Source organism: the organism of the source record quoted next, unplaced genomic scaffold (genome assembly GCF_019419815.1).
Source record: "Pyrus x bretschneideri cultivar Hongxiangsu unplaced genomic scaffold, Pyrus_bretschneideri_v1 Contig95, whole genome shotgun sequence".
Lineage (NCBI taxonomy): Eukaryota > Viridiplantae > Streptophyta > Magnoliopsida > Rosales > Rosaceae > Pyrus > Pyrus x bretschneideri.
In genome coordinates, this window is record NW_025999837.1 from 50,774 (window position 1) to 70,743 (window position 19,970).

The following is a 19,970-nucleotide window of genomic DNA, read 5'->3' on the forward strand; positions in this document are numbered from 1 at the left end:
AAGAGAATTAAAATGAAACTTTGAAATCAAAGAAACACCTAAACATTCCAACAACTCAAGACTTGAATTGTATGAACGTTTAAGCACTCTTCTCTTCCTCGTTGTGTAGCACAAGGTTTAAGGATAGGTTGTGTGATGGTATGAAGTGTTTTGGAGGGATGGGAAGTGGTTGGATAGTGGCTGCAATGGAGGAGAAAAACTGCACAGAAAATGGGATGATATGCACGGCAAGGATGTTTGGGAAATGGTGTGTTTGTGTATGAAAATGAGGAATGACTTGAAAGATGAGAATGCAAGGGCTTTTATAGGAGAATGAAGGTGTGAATGGCTGTTTGTTTAAGCATGCAAGTGGCTAATTAATGATGAACAAACAGCTAAGAAAGCATATGCAAGCTGGAATTGCACAAGGGAGCCAAAGGGAACCCACGGCATGGACAGTTTTGGTGCATGTGTTGGCTGATTTGTATGATGGTTAAAGCTTGTGAAAGCATGTGCAATGTATGGTGGATGAATGATTAAATGGACATGTGGGGTGTATATGTTGCTGAAATGATGAAGTATGAGTGGTGAAAATGCAAGGGAAAACTGGAAAGTTGAAGGGATGCACGGCATGGACAGTTTTGGTGCATGTGTTGGCAGATTTGTAAGATTGTTTTGTGGTGAATTGGAATGCAAATTGAATGAATAATGAAATGGGAAAGCATGTGGATTAGGTGGAATGTAAGGGGAATAATGATGGAGAAAAACTTAAAATGCAAAGGAATGTTGGAAAGGCATGTGCAATTGCATGTGTGTGTGTTGGAAATGGGATGATAGCTACGGCAAGGATGTGTTTGTTTGATGATGATGCATGTGATGGGTGGAAACAAAGGGGGAAACATGGCACAAGGGTGCTTGAGTGAATGATTGAATGTGCATGTGGAATAAAAGAATGAGTGGTGGTGTAATGATGAAGTGAATGCATGTGGAAATTGCAAGGAGGAAAGCTGAAATTGTGATGGAGAGTGCACGGTTTTGGTGTGGAGAAAAGTGTGAATGTGCATGTGGCTTTGTGGTTGAATGATTAAAGGGTGCATGTGGGTGATTGTTGTTGTGATAAGTGATAAGTGATAGGTGTATGGTTATGATAAGGAGATGAATGAATGATATGTTAAGTGATAAATGAATGATATGTTAAGTGATAATTGAATGATATGTGGTGAGTGATAAGTAAATGGTAGTGATAAGTGAATGGTATGATAAGTGAATGAGTTGATAAGTGAATGAGTGTATGGTTAGGAAACAAGGCCCTTCCTTGCATGGCAAGGAAGGGAAACACCAAGGGACACACGGCAAGGGGTACAATGTTGGAAGGGAAATTGTTTTGTGACCTAGAATAAGTAGGATTCCTTGATATTGTCCAAACAAAAGGTCTTTAGGCCTTCAATTTCGTCCATTCCTTTTGCTCCGAGCATATGCTATCCATTCCAAGCCCAATTTTGCTCCAAAATGCTCCAAAATGCATCTTTTTGCTTCCTTAGCCATATGAACCTAAAAACACACGAAAATGGCTTAAACTACTAAAACAAATATGAATTAACAACATAGATGCACGAAAACAAGCTAAGTAAGTCGCCTAAATATGCTCCTATCAAATACCCCCACACTTATCTTTTGCTAGTCCTCGAGCAAAACAGAAAGAAAAACAAAACAAAACGAAACGAAACAAAACAAGTAAAACACAACCTAAACCTTCCAACAACTGTCTTAGGGATTTCCAATGCACATGACACGTTAAAAATCATCATTCCCACAGATTTTAGTCATCTTCACACTTAAGTACATTCTTAATCATAGTCACCATATAGTAGTTCACAATTAAGCGTTTAAAATCATGTTTTGAATGTAGTAACATGCCTTAGAGAATTTGCTCAATTCCTTACAAGATATGCACTCGATTTTCACACAGATTTTCTGACTACACACCCTACACTAGTTATATGTGAGAGATTGATGTAAACATGAAAGACTAGTATCTCACATATCTTATAACAAAGAAAGCATTTTCTGGATTTACGATAATGACATGAATATGATCTCATGAATGGAATGCTACTACTTAGACACGAGCACCAGTGACACCATATGCTCATACCAAGTTCAAACTCCACAATTGAAATACACAACACTCAAGATAGAAGTCAAGGGTTGTAACGGGGCTTGGGGTATTGGCTAACAATGAAAGGTGAAGGATAAACAAACATTCTTAGAGCAATAGTGAGCAAAGTATTGAATCAGGCACTTAGAATTCCCTTAAGAACGCAGAAGTCAACTTTGAACACCCAAGGGAAAGTCACACAAAACTTAGGGCCATATTCACTTTTTGGACCCTTTCTTCAACCATCAACGCTCGTGAGTTCATCCTTACTTATTTTCACTCTCTTTTTTTTTTTTTTTGTTTTTTTTTTTTTTTTTTTTTTTTTTTTTGAATCTTAAAACATACATATAAACGTAAGAACAAACTTTTACTCCCCCACACTCATTTTCTTGCATAATGTAACTCAAAAGGAATTCATTTAAGTTATGCTCACTATCTTTTAAGAACAAGGGTGTGGATTGTCCTAAACTAGGCTAGGTGAGGAAAATGTGGGTAAACAAAGAATAAAGGCTACACAAGGCTCAACGGGGTTAAAACTTACAACAAATACGAAATATGGGAAGTGAGGATATTCGGCTATGGTGGCAACTACACAACTTCATCTTGATATATGTTATGCAAATCAATAACATGCTTTGAATGAAATGGGCATGAGTTCTAGCATTTGGAACTATATGATGAAACGCCTTCTAAGTAGTAACCAAGCAAAGAATAATGAGATCATGCAACAACTTTGGAAAACAAGAAATCACAGATTATACTCTCCAAAGAACGTTATAGGCTCAAGTCTCTCAGGGTTGTAGCGTTTGTTTGAGTTCCTTCCTTCAAGCATGTTACATAACTAATTTTTTTCTTTTATGATTGCATGTGAAGTCATACATTATAACCATAACCAAGCATATACCAAGAGTAAATCAAACTTTTCTCCATGTTTATAACTCTTTTTAACAGTCATGCAATTAGAAACCAAATCCTTATCATTGTGTTGGAAGGTGACCTACAACACAAAAATGACTCAAAACACTCTTTTTAGGCTTTTCAAAACATGTTTTTCAAATTTTTATGTGATTTTCGAATTTTTAAGTCAAAACACACTTAAAAACAGCAAGAAACAACATTTGAAGTTATGGTGGATAAAACCCTACGAATTTGCATCAAAACACTTTAGTAACTCCCCCACACTTAAATCAAACATTGTCCTCAATGTTAAAAACCACACTAAACACAAACAAACATATAAACAGCATTTAAACATACTAAACATGGCAGAATGTATCTAACAAAGAGAAGAGTTTAGAGATGCAAATCTGGTTATGGAGTTTTCGTTCCATCTTCTCCTTGGTGATTGCAGTGAGGCTTGGATCTTTGTGATTCCACAGGCTTACTCTTGAACTGTGCTGCTCCCATCGTTGATTTTCCTTTGTGCTACTCTTAAACTGGGCAGCAGGCTTCCTTTGGTCTCCCCCGAAGGTCTGAGCTTCCTCCTCTTATCTGTTTCTTTGTTCAATCTCTCCAATTCGTATTGAAGAGGGTTAGAGGATAGCTTAGCAAAGCTAGGTAAGCAACCAGGGAATAGAGTCCATATAGACTCCAAGTGCCGGCTGATTGCTTCTTTCACTTTGCCATGCAAATAATATCAAGGACAAAGGAAAAGACAGGGAAAGAGCATGATATGAGATACCTTTGCTTTTGCCCTTGATGATATGAGATACCTTTGCTTTTGAAGAAGCGGTGAATGAATCAGCACATGTATTTGTTGTGCTGCTTCCTCCTGGATCATCTGTTCTCCAGGCATCTGGTATCATCTTTGGGGAAGAAGAGAGAATGGAGTATCTCGAAAGGCTTTGCTGGGAGTGCACCCTCAGAGGTGAGAGAGAGTTGGGCATTTTCTTCAGTTCTGTCTTGCCAAAAAAAAATGAAGGTCGACATATATAGGGAATTCAATAGCAAGTGGTGATACTGTGCTTTTACCGTTGTCGACAGACATTTTGATCCCGCAAATCCGGCTTTTTGGAATAGTGGCGACTCTTCGATATTTGAAGACGCCTCTTCGATAAAGCTGCACGCGTTTTTCTGAAAAGCAGATAAAGCGTCGCCGAACTTTGCGCTTGTCGGCTAAAGACGTGTAATTGCGATGATGGCCTCCACGTGTTGAACGCGATTTCTGAAAAGCAAAGGCTTTTTGAATTGGTGGACGCGTTGCCTTGGCTTTTTATAGAGCTATCGATCACCGCCAACTCACACACTCTGAAGATTTTCCATTCTTGAAACTTGTCTCCGGCCCTTTGAAAATCTACTCCGTCCACCCCTTCTCTTTTAACTTCGTGAACAATGGCTAGCTCATCCAACCCATCGAACCTTTGCTTAGATTTGAGTCTAAGCAGTGATCCGGTCACGTCTCATCAGGGTAAGGTATGGTGCCCGTGTTTCTTATCTTCCCATGGCCCTCTTACAGAAGAGGACTCTGTGATGACGGATCCCACAACGGCTACGATAGTGGCTCGGAACCTCCTCACTCCCAAAGACAGTCAGCTGCTTTCCGGACGGTCCGATGAGTTGGCCGTTCAAGAATCCCTGGCTCTGAGTGTTCAGTGCGCTGGCTCTGTGTCCAACATGGGCCAACGCCTTCTTGCTCGCTCCCGACAGGTTGAATCTTTGATGGCGGAGGTGGAGAGTCTTAAGCAGGAGATCAAACAGCTGAAGTACGAGAACCGAAGTTTGCACGTGCTTGCCAACAATTATTCTACAGGCATGAAGAGGAAGCTTGATGAGCTTGATGACCGTCAACGGTTTGCAGCTTTCTTCCAGAGGCACCTCTTTCCTGGTTCATCCAGCGTTCCACCAAGGTTTGGGGCCTTGAATGATCTATCTTCGGTGCCTCCCGCTCCGATGCCTTCCGCTCCGATGCCTCTTGCTCCAATGCCTTCTGTTCCGAGACCTCCTGTTCTGATGCCTTCTGCTCCGAGAGTGTTGCCACGTAGTGGGGCCTCACGTACACAACCTTTGTAAAGGCTCCATCTTTCTGCCATGTTTAGATACAATTGTAATTTATCGAAAAAAATCAATGAACAAGCAAAAGTTTTATTTACTGTATTGGGTTGCCTAAGACACAAACAAACACCAAAATGACTCAAATGACTCTAAAAACACATCTTTTTGGGGTTTTCAAAAGTATTTTTTTTTTTTCAAATTTTTATCAATTTTTCGGAGTTTTATGCCAAGACACTATAAAACACACTAAAACACTCTAAAAACGCTTAAAACAGCAAGAAACAACATTCTAAGTGATAGGTGAATAAATCCCACGAAATTCATGCAAAAACAAATTGTTTACCTCCCCAACTTAAATCAAACATTGTCCTCAATGTTTTAAGCATAGAGTCACAAAAGAGCAAATAAATAAACAAAAACGATAAAGAAAGCAAAGTAAAGGCAGTAAAGAAAAGGAAAGGAATAAAAATAAGTTCTTCTCTATTCGGATGCATGGGTTGCCTCCCACGAAGCGCTTTCTTTTACGTCTTGCAGCCGGACGAGTACTCTCTTCAATCTTTAATTGAGCCCACGGAATGGAAAGGAATGTCTTCCACCACTTGCCCCACACCATGCTCGTAATATGGCTTCAACCGATGCCCGTTCACGTTGAATTCTACGCCATTCCTTAAGCTTTTTATGTGGACTGCACCATAAGGTAAAACGTTAGTAACAACAAACGGGCCAATCCATTTAGAACGCAACTTACCAGGAAACAAACGTAGGCGAGAGTTGAAAAGCAACACTTTCTGCCCAACTGTGAAGGTCTTGGTTCGAATCATTTTATCATGGAATGCTTTGGTCTTGGCTTTGTACATCCGGGCATTCTCATAGGCTTCATTCCGAATCTCCTCAAGTTCATTCAATTGGAGCTTCCTATGAACTTCCGCTGCATCTATGTCCATGTTGAAAGTCTTCACGGCCCAATGGGCCTTGTGTTCTAACTCTACGGGCAAATGACATGGCTTACCATAGACGAGCCGAAAAGGTGACATCCCAATGGGTGTTTTGTACGCCGTACGATATGCCCATAGTGCATCATCTAAACGTAAGCTCCAATCCCTCCTTGTTGGTCCAACGGTCTTCTCCAAAATTTGTTTGATTTCTCGGTTAGACACCTCGGCTTGGCCATTTGTTTGAGGATGGTAAGGTGTGGAGACCTTATGGTTGACATGGTACTTTCTTAGCAACGCCTCAATGGTCCGATTGCAAAAGTGAGACCCTCCATCACTTATGATTACTCTCGGCATTCCAAACCTAGCAAAAATGTTAGTTTTCACGAAATCTGCAACCACCTTAGAATCGTTAGTACGGGTGGCTTTTGCTTCCACCCATTTAGAAACATAATCAACGGCTAGCAAGATATACGTGAAACCATAAGATGGAGGGAAAGGGCCCATGAAATCAATGCCCCAAACATCAAAAATTTCAACATTAAAGACAGGGGTTTGCGGCATTTGGTCCTTGGTACCTATGTTACCCATTCGTTGGCAACGATCACAAGACATACAAAAGGTTCTAGCATCCCTAAATATAGTCGGCCAATAAAAACCACACTCTAGAACCTTGAGGGCAGTGCGTTGTGTGCCAAAATGACCACCACATGCATATGTGTGACAAAAGTTTAGAATTGAGTGAAATTCAGAATCATGCACACATCTACGTACAATTTGATCGGGACAAAATTTCCATAAGTACGGATCATCCCATACATAAAACCGTGCATCATGCCTAAGTTTGTCACGTTGGTGCCTATTGAGCTCATTTGGAATTTGTTTAGCCACCAAGTAATTCACTAAATCTGCATACCATGGTTCACTTACCTCAATGGATAGCAGCTGCTCATCGGGGAATGTCTCTGCAATGGGTAGGGACTCCTCATTATGCACCATTCGGCTTAGGTGGTCAGCCACCATGTTTTCACTTCCCTTCTTGTCACGAATCTCGATGTCGAACTCTTGAAGTAACAACATCCACCGAATTAGCCGGGGCTTGGCCTCCTTTTTGGTGAGCAAGTACTTTAGAGCTGCATGATCAGTGAAAACAATTACTTTAGTACCAATTAGATATGATCGAAATTTATCTAAAGCAAAGACAACGGCAAGAAGTTCTTTCTCCGTAGTGGAGTAGTTCAACTGGGCATCGTTCAACGTCCGTGAGGCATAGTAGATGACATGCGGCCTCTTGTCCTTTCTTTGTCCCAAAACAGCCCCTAAAGCATAATCGGACGCATCACACATAAGCTCGAACGGGAGGCTCCATTCCGGGGGAACAATAATGGGTGCCGTGGTCAACAACTCCTTGAGTTGGTTGAATGATGCCGTGCACTCCTTAGTGAATTCAAATGCCACGTCTTTTTGTAGGAGGCGGCAAAGAGGTTGTGCAACTTTTGAGAAATCTTTGATAAATCGCCTATAGAATCCTGCATGGCCAAGAAAAGAACGGACCTCTCTAACCGAAATAGGAGAGGGTAAGTGACGTACAAGATCTATTTTAGACTTATCAACTTCAATCCCTTTTTCTGAGATGATATGACCCAAAACTATACCTTGTTTAACCATAAAATGACATTTTTCCCAATTCAAAACAAGGTTAGTTTCCATGCATCTTTTCAAGATTAAAGTGAGATTATGCAAACAAGCATCAAATGAGTCTCCAAACACACTAAAATCGTCCATAAATACTTCAATTATCTTTTCAACATAATCAGAGAAGATACTTACCATGCATCGTTGGAAAGTGGCCGGTGCATTGCATAAACCAAATGGCATGCGACGATAAGCAAATGTTCCAAAGGGACATGTGAATGTGGTCTTCTCTTGATCATCCGGGGCTATCACAATTTGGTTATATCCAGAGTATCCATCAAGAAAACAGTAAAAAGCATGACCGGCTAACCTTTCGAGCATCTGGTCGATGAATGGCAAAGGAAAGTGATCTTTCCTAGTCATGGCATTTAGCTTCCGGTAATCGATACATACTCGCCATCCAGTCTGAATGCGTGTAGGCACGAGCTCATTCTCATCATTCTTGATAACAGTTACTCCGGACTTCTTGGGAACGACTTGAACTGGAGAGACCCAACGGCTATCGGAGATAGGGTAGATCACTCCACAATCCAAAAGCTTGATTATTTCCTTCTTCACCACTTCCATCATTGGAGGGTTGAGACGGCGTTGAGCCTCTCGGGATGGCTTAGTCCCCTCTTCAAGAAGTATACGGTGCATGCATGTGGTAGGGCTTATTCCTTTAATGTCGGCCAAAGTCCACCCTATGGCCGTTTTGTGTTCTCGCAGCACCCTCACAAGCTTCTCCTCCTCCATTGCCGTGAGACTTGATGAAATGATGACGGGCAATGTTTCGCCTTCTCCCAAAAATACATACTTCAAATGGTCCGGTAACGGCTTAAGTTCAAGTGATGGTGCCTGAACAACAGAAGGTAGCATCTTAGTGGAAACTGAATTTGTAAGTGAGAGTGGAACCTTACCATATTGTTGTGGCAATGACTCAAGGGCTGCCACAACCTCAATTATTTCTTCACTAGAACCCATGGCAAAGAATTCCTCTTCCTTGCCGTGACCTTGCATTGGCCCAAATCCGTTATTTTTGCACTCTATGGCCTTAGTGATGGTTGTTTCCAGGGCGTCCTCGTTCAATTCTTCAAGGTATACCTGCGCCAAAGAATCGATAATATTAATGGAAAAACAAGAATGGTCATCAACAGGATATCTCATAGTTTCAGAAATATTAAAATCAATCACTTCCCCATCGAATTCCATTGTCAAGGTGCCTTTGTATACATCAATCTTCGTTCGGGCCGTCTTCATGAATGGCCTACCAAGGAGAATCGGCAAAGATGTAGAATGGGCTGAATCCTCCATGTCTAGGATGTAGAAATCAGCCGGAAAAATTAAATGGTTCACCTGCACAAGCACATCCTCCAAAACTCCTTTTGGATATGCATTAGATCTATCGGCCAACTGAATAACCACACCATCATTTTTCAATTCACCAAGGTTCATTGAAGCATAAATTGAGTATGGCATGACGTTAATTGAAGCTCCTAAATCTAACATAGCATGTTCGAACTTAGTTTGACCAATAATACAAGGGATTGTAAAGCTACCTGGATCTTTGCACTTTGGTGGTAACTTTCTTTGTAAAACAGCGGAAACATTCTCACTTACCCTTACTACCTCTTTGTGTGACGCCCTCTTCCTCGTAGTACACAATTCCTTCAAGAACTTAGCGTATTTGGGCACTTGCTTTATGGCATCTAGGAGCGGGATATTGACTTGAACTTTCCTAAACGTTTCAAGAATGTCCTTCTCATGCTCCTCCTTCTTTGTTTGCAATAATCTGCGAGGAAAAGGTACATTGGGCAGATTAGGACGTGAAGTATATGAATTTGAACTTAAATTACCTGATTTGGCCGAGTTAGGGTGATTGGGGGCCTGCGGCATTTGGTTTTTCACTCTTTCCGTGGGTGAGCTAGACACTTCCTCAGGTTGTGTCGTCTCTTCATCTACTTTCTGGGCAGATTTGGGATTGTTTGGCTCGGTCCCAACTTCTTTTCCACTCCTTAGGGTGATGGCCTTGGCGGATTCGAATCCTCCCTTTGGATTGACTGTGGTTGAGCTAGGAAGCTTTCCTTGCTCTCTAATCTGTCCAAGGAACTCAGAAATCTGCCCTATTTGTTTCTTCATATCCATCATCTCCTTCTCGTTATTTTCTATCCGGTTGTTTTGATTTTGCAACCCCTGCGAAATAGAGGTTAGTAATTGCATAGCTTGATTACCTTCCAAGGACGTACCTGAATGAGATGATGCTGAAGGTTGTTGGGGTTGTTGGGGTGCATACGGCTTGGAATAAAAACCAGGGGGGTTTGGCCTAAATCCTCCTTGTTGGGCAGCTTGTTGTGGCTCCCTCCATTTGAAGTTTGGATGGTCCCTCCATCCGGCATTGTAAGTGTTCGAATATGGGTTGTTTTGATTTTGTCCTTGGAAACCAATTGCATTGGCAGATTCCCACCCACCATTCTCGATTAGTTGAGGGCAATTGTCAGATGGATGCCCTTGAATTGAGCACACGCCACAAACTTGGTGTTCTTGTGCTTTTGGACCAATCACAACCTGAGAAACAAGAGAAGTAAGATTAGCAAGTTGTGATTGAATTTCAGAAATAGCACTCACCTCATTTACACTTTGTTGCCGTGGGGCTTCCCTTTGGCCCACTCCTTCATATTGTTGAGCGTTGAGCGCTCGGTTGGCTATGAGAATCTTGGCATCCCTTGGTGTTTTGTCCACCAATGCTCCTCCCGCTGATGCATCAAGCATTTGACGTTCGATAGGAAGGAGGCCCTCATAGAAATATTGAAGGAGAAGTTCCTCCTTCATTTGATGTTGAGGACATGAAGCTACCAGGCCCTTGAAGCGCTCATAATAAGCCGGGAATGTTTCACCATGGTTCTGTTGAATACCACTAATTTTCTTCCGTAAGAGAATCACTCTCGAAGTAGGGAAGAATTTCTCCAAGAAAGCACGCTTCATACTTTCCCACGAAGTCACAGTTCCCGGGGCTAGTTCGTAGAGCCAATCTTTGGCCTTGTCCATAAGTGAAAATGGAAAGGCCTTCATCTTCAATATACTGCCATCCACAATGACGGGGGTCATGCTCGAACAAACCACCTCGAACTCCTTCAAGTGTTTGTTGGGATCTTCCATGGACAGTCCATGGTACTTAGGAATATGATGCAGCAAGCTTGACTTCAATTCGAACTCATCGGTCTTGCCTAGAGCCGCCCTAGGATATTGAATACATAGGGGTGCGGCATTGTCCAATCCCGAAGCGGAAAGTTCTTTGATTGTTCGGTTGTCTGCTGCCATGTCTTCTTCACCCGCTGTTGTCTTGGGTTCCTCTTCTTCAAATTCAGAAATGGACTCGGAGCTTTCGCTTGATTCGCTAGGTTCTGGGTTCTTTCTTTTTCGTCTCAATTCTCGCTCGAAATCTGCGTCAAAGACCGAGATAGGTTCACGAATCGGATGAGAACTCCTAGTCATAAACTAGTACCTAAAACAAGAAATAAAACAAGATCAAGAATCTGGAATAAAATAAAAGAAAATAAAACAATCCAAGAGATTAGCAAAGTTGCTAATCCCCGGCAACGGCGCCAAAATTTGATGCGAGTTTTATACGCACACAAATTAAACCCTCTTTTTGTCAATTGTAGTGAAGTGTATAAGTAGGGATCGTTCTGGACCGGGGATTAGGAGGGATTGTTAATCACTTGGATTTGACTTAAAAACGTAAAAACTCAATATAAAACACTATTTAATGCTCGAAGAAAGCAAGACTAAAAATAAGAAAGATTAAGACTAAGACTTCAACGAAATAGGGGGGAATTGGATTTGGACGAATTTAAACTAAAATGGATACTTGGAAACAAAACAAATTGTAAATATGGATAGATTGCAAACAAGTGTTGTGAAATTAGATGGTTGGTGAATTAGCTAGAGGTTCTTTCTCCACACATGATATTTATGCATATGAATCAATTTCCAGTTATTCCTTCATTGAATTATGAACGACAATGCCCCAAATTAAGGGTTTAGGGTTTAGGCTTATTTTTATTCCTTTCCTTTTCTTTACTGCCTTTACTTTGCTTTCTTTATCGTTTTTGTTTATTTATTTGCTCTTTTGTGACTCTATGCTTAAAACATTGAGGACAATGTTTGATTTAAGTTGGGGAGGTAAACAATTTGTTTTTGCATGAATTTCGTGGGATTTATTCACCTATCACTTAGAATGTTGTTTCTTGCTGTTTTAAGCGTTTTTAGAGTGTTTAGTGTGTTTTATAGTGTCTTGGCATAAAACTCCGAAAAATTGATAAAAATTTGAAAAAAAAAAATACTTTTGAAAACCCCAAAAAGATGTGTTTTTAGAGTCATTTGAGTCATTTTGGTGTTTGTTTGTGTCTTAGGCAACCCAATACAGTAAATAAAACTTTTGCTTGTTCATTGATTTTTTTCGATAAATTACAATTGTATCTAAACATGGCAGAAAGATGGAGCCTTTACAAAGGTTGTGTACGTGAGGCCCCACTACGTGGCAACACTCTCGGAGCAGAAGGCATCAGAACAGGAGGTCTCGGAACAGAAGGCATTGGAGCAAGAGGCATCGGAGCGGAAGGCATCGGAGCGGGAGGCACCGAAGATAGATCATTCAAGGCCCCAAACCTTGGTGGAACGCTGGATGAACCAGGAAAGAGGTGCCTCTGGAAGAAAGCTGCAAACCGTTGACGGTCATCAAGCTCATCAAGCTTCCTCTTCATGCCTGTAGAATAATTGTTGGCAAGCACGTGCAAACTTCGGTTCTCGTACTTCAGCTGTTTGATCTCCTGCTTAAGACTCTCCACCTCCGCCATCAAAGATTCAACCTGTCGGGAGCGAGCAAGAAGGCGTTGGCCCATGTTGGACACAGAGCCAGCGCACTGAACACTCAGAGCCAGGGATTCTTGAACGGCCAACTCATCGGACCGTCCGGAAAGCAGCTGACTGTCTTTGGGAGTGAGGAGGTTCCGAGCCACTATCGTAGCCGTTGTGGGATCCGTCATCACAGAGTCCTCTTCTGTAAGAGGGCCATGGGAAGATAAGAAACACGGGCACCATACCTTACCCTGATGAGACGTGACCGGATCACTGCTTAGACTCAAATCTAAGCAAAGGTTCGATGGGTTGGATGAGCTAGCCATTGTTCACGAAGTTAAAAGAGAAGGGGTGGACGGAGTAGATTTTCAAAGGGCCGGAGACAAGTTTCAAGAATGGAAAATCTTCAGAGTGTGTGAGTTGGCGATGATCGATAGCTCTATAAAAGCCAAGGCAACGCGTCCACCAATTCAAAAAGCCTTTGCTTTTCAGAAATCGCGTTCAACACGTGGAGGCCATCATCGCAATTACACGTCTTTAGCCGACAAGCGCAAAGTTCGGCGACGCTTTATCTGCTTTTCAGAAAAACGCGTGCAGCTTTATCGAAGAGGCGTCTTCAAATATCGAAGAGTCGCCACTATTCCAAAAAGCCGGATTTGCGGGATCAAAATGTCTGTCGACAACGGTAAAAGCACAGTATCACCACTTGCTATTGAATTCCCTATATATGTCGACCTTCATTTTTTTTTGGCAAGACAGAACTGAAGAAAATGCCCAACTCTCTCTCACCTCTGAGGGTGCACTCCCAGCAAAGCCTTTCGAGATACTCCATTCTCTCTTCTTCCCCAAAGATGATACCAGATGCCTGGAGAACAGATGATCCAGGAGGAAGCAGCACAACAAATACATGTGCTGATTCATTCACCGCTTCTTCAAAAGCAAAGGTATCTCATATCATCAAGGGCAAAAGCAAAGGTATCTCATATCATGCTCTTTCCCTGTCTTTTCCTTTGTCCTTGATATTATTTGCATGGCAAAGTGAAAGAAGCAATCAGCCGGCACTTGGAGTCTATATGGACTCTATTCCCTGGTTGCTTACCTAGCTTTGCTAAGCTATCCTCTAACCCTCTTCAATACGAATTGGAGAGATTGAACAAAGAAACAGATAAGAGGAGGAAGCTCAGACCTTCGGGGGAGACCAAAGGAAGCCTGCTGCCCAGTTTAAGAGTAGCACAAAGGAAAATCAACGATGGGAGCAGCACAGTTCAAGAGTAAGCCTGTGGAATCACAAAGATCCAAGCCTCACTGCAATCACCAAGGAGAAGATGGAACGAAAACTCCATAACCAGATTTGCATCTCTAAACTCTTCTCTTTGTTAGATACATTCTGCCATGTTTAGTATGTTTAAATGCTGTTTATATGTTTGTTTGTGTTTAGTGTGGTTTTTAACATTGAGGACAATGTTTGATTTAAGTGTGGGGGAGTTACTAAAGTGTTTTGATGCAAATTCGTAGGGTTTTATCCACCATAACTTCAAATGTTGTTTCTTGCTGTTTTTAAGTGTGTTTTGACTTAAAAATTCGAAAATCACATAAAAATTTGAAAAACATGTTTTGAAAAGCCTAAAAAGAGTGTTTTGAGTCATTTTTGTGTTGTAGGTCACCTTCCAACACAATGATAAGGATTTGGTTTCTAATTGCATGACTGTTAAAAAGAGTTATAAACATGGAGAAAAGTTTGATTTACTCTTGGTATATGCTTGGTTATGGTTATAATGTATGACTTCACATGCAATCATAAAAGAAAAAAATTAGTTATGTAACATGCTTGAAGGAAGGAACTCAAACAAACGCTACAACCCTGAGAGACTTGAGCCTATAACGTTCTTTGGAGAGTATAATCTGTGATTTCTTGTTTTCCAAAGTTGTTGCATGATCTCATTATTCTTTGCTTGGTTACTACTTAGAAGGCGTTTCATCATATAGTTCCAAATGCTAGAACTCATGCCCATTTCATTCAAAGCATGTTATTGATTTGCATAACATATATCAAGATGAAGTTGTGTAGTTGCCACCATAGCCGAATAGCCTCACTTCCCATATTTCGTATTTGTTGTAAGTTTTAACCCCGTTGAGCCTTGTGTAGCCTTTATTCTTTGTTTACCCACATTTTCCTCACCTAGCCTAGTTTAGGACAATCCACACCCTTGTTCTTAAAAGATAGTGAGCATAACTTAAATGAATTCCTTTTGAGTTACATTATGCAAGAAAATGAGTGTGGGGGAGTAAAAGTTTGTTCTTACGTTTATATGTATGTTTTAAGATTCAAAAAAAAAAAAAAAAAAAAAAAAAAAAAAAAAAAAAAAAAAAAAAAAAAAAAAAAAAAAAAAAAAAAAAGAGAGTGAAAATAAGTAAGGATGAACTCACGAGCGTTGATGGTTGAAGAAAGGGTCCAAAAAGTGAATATGGCCCTAAGTTTTGTGTGACTTTCCCTTGGGTGTTCAAAGTTGACTTCTGCGTTCTTAAGGGAATTCTAAGTGCCTGATTCAATACTTTGCTCACTATTGCTCTAAGAATGTTTGTTTATCCTTCACCTTTCATTGTTAGCCAATACCCCAAGCCCCGTTACAACCCTTGACTTCTATCTTGAGTGTTGTGTATTTCAATTGTGGAGTTTGAACTTGGTATGAGAATATGGTGTCACTGGTGCTCGCGTCTAAGTAGTAGCATTCCATTCATGAGATCATATTCATGTCATTATCGTAAATCCAGAAAATGCTTTCTTTGTTATAAGATATGTGAGATACTAGTCTTTCATGTTTACATCAATCTCTCACATATAACTAGTGTAGGGTGTGTAGTCAGAAAATCTGTGTGAAAATCGAGTGCATATCTTGTAAGGAATTGAGCAAATTCTCTAAGGCATGTTACTACATTCAAAACATGATTTTAAACGCTTAATTGTGAACTACTATATGGTGACTATGATTAAGAATGTACTTAAGTGTGAAGATGACTAAAATCTGTGGGAATGATGATTTTTAACGTGTCATGTGCATTGGAAATCCCTAAGACAGTTGTTGGAAGGTTTAGGTTGTGTTTTACTTGTTTTGTTTCGTTTCGTTTTGTTTTGTTTTTCTTTCTGTTTTGCTCGAGGACTAGCAAAAGATAAGTGTGGGGGTATTTGATAGGAGCATATTTAGGCGACTTACTTAGCTTGTTTTCGTGCATCTATGTTGTTAATTCATATTTGTTTTAGTAGTTTAAGCCATTTTCGTGTGTTTTTAGGTTCATATGGCTAAGGAAGCAAAAAGATGCATTTTGGAGCATTTTGGAGCAAAATTGGGCTTGGAATGGATAGCATATGCTCGGAGCAAAAGGAATGGACGAAATTGAAGGCCTAAAGACCTTTTGTTTGGACAATATCAAGGAATCCTACTTATTCTAGGTCACAAAACAATTTCCCTTCCAACATTGTACCCCTTGCCGTGTGTCCCTTGGTGTTTCCCTTCCTTGCCATGCAAGGAAGGGCCTTGTTTCCTAACCATACACTCATTCACTTATCAACTCATTCACTTATCATACCATTCACTTATCACTACCATTTACTTATCACTCACCACATATCATTCAATTATCACTTAACATATCATTCATTTATCACTTAACATATCATTCATTCATCTCCTTATCATAACCATACACCTATCACTTATCACTTATCACAACAACAATCACCCACATGCACCCTTTAATCATTCAACCACAAAGCCACATGCACATTCACACTTTTCTCCACACCAAAACCGTGCACTCTCCATCACAATTTCAGCTTTCCTCCTTGCAATTTCCACATGCATTCACTTCATCATTACACCACCACTCATTCTTTTATTCCACATGCACATTCAATCATTCACTCAAGCACCCTTGTGCCATGTTTCCCCCTTTGTTTCCACCCATCACATGCATCATCATCAAACAAACACATCCTTGCCGTAGCTATCATCCCATTTCCAACACACACACATGCAATTGCACATGCCTTTCCAACATTCCTTTGCATTTTAAGTTTTTCTCCATCATTATTCCCCTTACATTCCACCTAATCCACATGCTTTCCCATTTCATTATTCATTCAATTTGCATTCCAATTCACCACAAAACAATCTTACAAATCTGCCAACACATGCACCAAAACTGTCCATGCCGTGCATCCCTTCAACTTTCCAGTTTTCCCTTGCATTTTCACCACTCATACTTCATCATTTCAGCAACATATACACCCCACATGTCCATTTAATCATTCATCCACCATACATTGCACATGCTTTCACAAGCTTTAACCATCATACAAATCAGCCAACACATGCACCAAAACTGTCCATGCCGTGGGTTCCCTTTGGCTCCCTTGTGCAATTCCAGCTTGCATATGCTTTCTTAGCTGTTTGTTCATCATTAATTAGCCACTTGCATGCTTAAACAAACAGCCATTCACACCTTCATTCTCCTATAAAAGCCCTTGCATTCTCATCTTTCAAGTCATTCCTCATTTTCATACACAAACACACCATTTCCCAAACATCCTTGCCGTGCATATCATCCCATTTTCTGTGCAGTTTTTCTCCTCCATTGCAGCCACTATCCAACCACTTCCCATCCCTCCAAAACACTTCATACCATCACACAACCTATCCTTAAACCTTGTGCTACACAACGAGGAAGAGAAGAGTGCTTAAACGTTCATACAATTCAAGTCTTGAGTTGTTGGAATGTTTAGGTGTTTCTTTGATTTCAAAGTTTCATTTTAATTCTCTTTGTTTTGTATGTATGGAAGAGAAGAGTGCTTAAACGTTCATACAATTCAAGTCTTGAGTTGTTGGAATGTTTAGGTGTTTCTTTGATTTCAAAGTTATGAGGAACTAAACCCCCCTTAGCTAGGGGTGATTTCAATACCATGATTGTTTATGTAATATGAATTGATGAATTCCAGTTATGAACTCTTGATTCGTGAATGCAATTGGCTTAACTATTTGATGATTAACTTATTTGTGTTTGTTGATTGAGGGTCGACACTTAATTACATGCATGAATATGTGGCTAAAGTTTAAGAAGGTTTCACATAATCGTTACTAACTTATACTTGAAAGTAGTGAAGGTCGCTTGTCACGATCGCGTTAAGTTTAAATTCTTAGCATGAGTAACATGATGTCATAGTTGCAAGTGCTTTGTCAATGCTTATGGTTTTCATTATTCTTAATGATCTTCGATTGTATCTCTATTATGATGACATGTAGGGAACTTTTGAGAATGTTTTGGGTTGTCGAATGATGCCATCCAATCCAATAATATAAGGAAAATCTGAGGGTTAACTAGTGATGTCACGGTTAATTTGGGGCATTGTCGTTCATAATTCAATGAAGGAATAACTGGAAATTGATTCATATGCATAAATATCATGTGTGGAGAAAGAACCTCTAGCTAATTCACCAACCATCTAATTTCACAACACTTGTTTGCAATCTATCCATATTTACAATTTGTTTTGTTTCCAAGTATCCATTTTAGTTTAAATTCGTCCAAATCCAATTCCCCCTATTTCGTTGAAGTCTTAGTCTTAATCTTTCTTATTTTTAGTCTTGCTTTCTTCGAGCATTAAATAGTGTTTTATATTGAGTTTTTACGTTTTTAAGTCAAATCCAAGTGATTAACAATCCCTCCTAATCCCCGGTCCAGAACGATCCCTACTTATACACTTCACTACAATTGACAAAAAGAGGGTTTAATTTGTGTGCGTATAAAACTCGCATGGTTACTAAAACAAATATGAATTAACAACATAGATGCACGAAAACAAGCTAAGTAAGTCGCCTAAATATGCTCCTATCAGGGGGAATTGGATTTGGACGAACTAAAACGTAAAAACAATATAAAACGTTAAACTAGACTCAAAGAATGTGAAACTAAACGTTAAAACACTAAGACAAACCAAAAGAATCAAAATGCTTTAAAAACACAAACTAAATTGATTTCTAACTATATTGAACATTAAAGCAAAAGGGGGATTGAGGTTTGATGAAAATTGAAATAACGAAACAAGTTAATAACTAGACAGAATGTAATTGATGAAATAAGATGGTTGGTGAATTAGCTAGAGGTTCTTTCTCCACACATGATATTTATGCATATGAATCAATTTCCAGTTATTCCTTCATTGAATTATGAACGACAATGCCCCAAATTAACCGTGACATCACTAGTTAACCCTCAGATTTTCCTTATATTATTGGATTGGATGGCATCATTCAACAACCCAAAATATTCTCAAAAGTTCCCTATATGTCATCATAATAGAGATACAATCGAAGATCATTAAGAATAATGAAAACCATAAGCATTGACAAAGCATTTGCAACTATGACATCATGTTACTTATGCTAAGAATTAAACTTAACGCGATCGTGACAAGCGACCTTCACTACTTTCAAGTATAAGTTAGTAACGATTATGTGAAACCTTCTTAAACTTTAGCCACATATGAGCATGCTAATTAAGTGTCGACTCTCAATCAACAAACATAAATAAGTTAATCATCAAATAGTTAAGCCAATTGCATTCACGAATCAAGAGTTCATAACTGGAATTCATCAATTCATATTACATAAATAATCATGGTATTGAAATCACCCCTAGCCAAAAAGGGGTTTAGTTCCTCATAACTTTGAAATCAAAGAAACACCTAAACATTCCAACAACTCAAACGTGAATTGTATGAACGTTTAGGCCCTCTTATCTTCCATTCCTCATATTACAAAACAAAGAGAATTGAATTTAAACATTGAAATCAAAGAAACGCGTAAACATTCCAACAACTCAAACGTGAATTGTATGAACGTTTAGGCCCTCTTATCTTCCTCTTTATTGTGGCACAAGAACTAAGGGATGTTGTAGGTGTGTTGAATGGATTGGGGGATTATGGAAATGGAAGAAATGGAGGAGAAATGGAAAGGAAATGGAGAGAAACTCACGGCTAGGGAGAAGATGGAAGTGTTTGTGGTGTGTTGTGTATGAAATGAGATGATTTTTGAATGAATGAATGCAAGGGTATTTATAGGAGGAGTGGAGATGTATATGGCTATTTGTTTAAGGTGTTTGTGGTTGCAATGATGAAGAATTGCATGTGGAAATAAAAGGGAAAATGTGGTGAAATGATGAAGTAGGAAGGTGAAAATGCATGTGAGATGTTGGAAAGGAAATGGGAGTATGAGTAGGCCATGGCATGTGAGTTGTTTTGTTGGTGTAAATGTGCCATGGTTGCAATGATGAAGAATAAAGGGTGCATGTGGGGTGGAATTGAATGAATGCAAAGTGAATGAATA